This window comes from Morone saxatilis, unplaced genomic scaffold (genome assembly GCF_004916995.1).
Source record: "Morone saxatilis isolate NCDOM2014 unplaced genomic scaffold, NCSU_SB_2.0 Contig11, whole genome shotgun sequence".
NCBI lineage: Eukaryota > Metazoa > Chordata > Actinopteri > Moronidae > Morone > Morone saxatilis.
The window spans coordinates 2,063,414-2,065,378 of record NW_023339663.1 but is presented as its reverse complement, the minus strand read 5'-3'; positions in this window follow the sequence as shown (position 1 = coordinate 2,065,378).

The following is a 1,965-nucleotide window of genomic DNA, read 5'->3' as shown; positions in this document are numbered from 1 at the left end:
TGGACAAAAAGAACGCACCATTATATAGTTGTCCAGTTTTCAAGTATCAGGAATACTTAACTCAAAATGTATAATTAGGTCGTTCTCTCACCTGTCTGTTCGTTTCATAACGATCCTCACCGCCTGAAGTCAAGCAGCAGTTAAATGATTAAATGTGCAAAACACTGCTGGCCTATTTTTGTTGGTGAGCTAAATATGTAAAAGTTGTTTTAACGTTTATTCTTTACTGCACCGACATCTTAAAGAATAAGAGCATACTCACTTCTGCGAGCACAGGTGAGACTGCCAATGGTTTTACATTATTCCACTGATCTACAGGTGGCGGTAACAGGAAGTGACCCTACGATAAGTTGGAGATTCATGTCTTTTAATGAGCAGTGAGCGATTGATACAGAAGTACGAGTATCAAACAAGAGAAATGTGTCTTTATTTCTAAATATAGCAACTTCTGTAAATATTTCTGTTAATCTTGTTATTAAAAACAGCTCTGAAGTTTAATTCTGTAGTTTTCTTAAAAATGTGGCAACTTCTCATCGACTCGTATCAATGATCAATAACTTCCTGTTTAAGCCCTGCCCCCAGAGTACAGATACATACAGACTGTGAGCTATAGTAAACGCCGATGTAAGGTTTCAGACTTTTAAGAAAAAACTGCTTTGTTTGATGTTTTAAGGAAAGAAATACTTCCAACACATTTGTTTTCTCTATTAGTTGTTTTTATTTTACTTACTTTTGAAGAATATTTTACGAGCATTCGAGAGCTTTCATACCAAGATAAGAACAAAACATCTCGTTTTCTGTCCACAAATTGTTTGTTAAATGCAGAGAAACATAAATTTATTAATTTGAGGAACCTAAAAAATGCATGAATATCATATAATTACATTATATTATATGTTTTAGATTTAATAAAGAAGTACTATTTCTCTATTGATTCCTATTAAAACTATAAAAACTGTTGGATGTGTTCAGCTTCTTATCATCAATATATCTTATAGATATGTTTGTTTTTCTATTGATATATTATCATTATATTGATGTCTGTCTATAGCTGGTCAGAGCAGATTTGGATGGTGACGAATATTTGGTGCATCTCTAATTGACTTCTCTAATATTAAAAGAAAATTAGGAAAATGTTGCTGCATGTGTTTTAATAACACTGAATAAACATAACTTTAACAATCAAATCAGTGTATAAAACTCAAATTTAAAGTATACACTGCTCCGATAAGCTGATTGATAATATATGATGAATATGAAATGTCTCGTGTTTAATCTGAAGGTCAGTTAGCGTCACTTCTATTTTCACCATAAATAATAATAAATTACATATGTCAACTGAAACTATGACAAATTTTAATGTGGAGCAAACAAACAGTTAAAAAAAATACAAACAAAAGAGTAAAATAGTTTATTTTAATTTTAAAAATGACTGGAAGTTAAACAAACAGCGACACTAGAGGACCTACAGGACGACAGAAATCTGCACATTAAAGGATTTAAACATGAAAAGTATTTAAACATTAAAGGAGAGTTAAACACACAAACTGCTGAACGTCATTTTACACATCGATTCCCTCGGAAACTGAGACAGTTGTGCTGTTTAATCTTTCACAGTGTTGAACTTATTGTTCTCTGATAACAACAAAGACACTACAACATCCACAATTTGAGAGTCAGTGAAGTGAAAACTCATTTATGAGTATTGTTTTAACATATAAATAATTGTTTTGTCTTGAAATTGAAATAATATTTTTGCTAAGATATCAACATACTGTATAAATGTCCTTATATTTGTTTTGACTTTGCCAAAATTGTAACAAAAAATAAATAATTCAAGTTTTATTAATTTATCTGTAGTGACATCGGCCCTGATGGTGTTGTTCTCCAGTGGGTGCGATACTACTAACAATGTCTGTACTATTATTTAATGTTTTGAAGAGTTTATTACTTCACTTACAAACA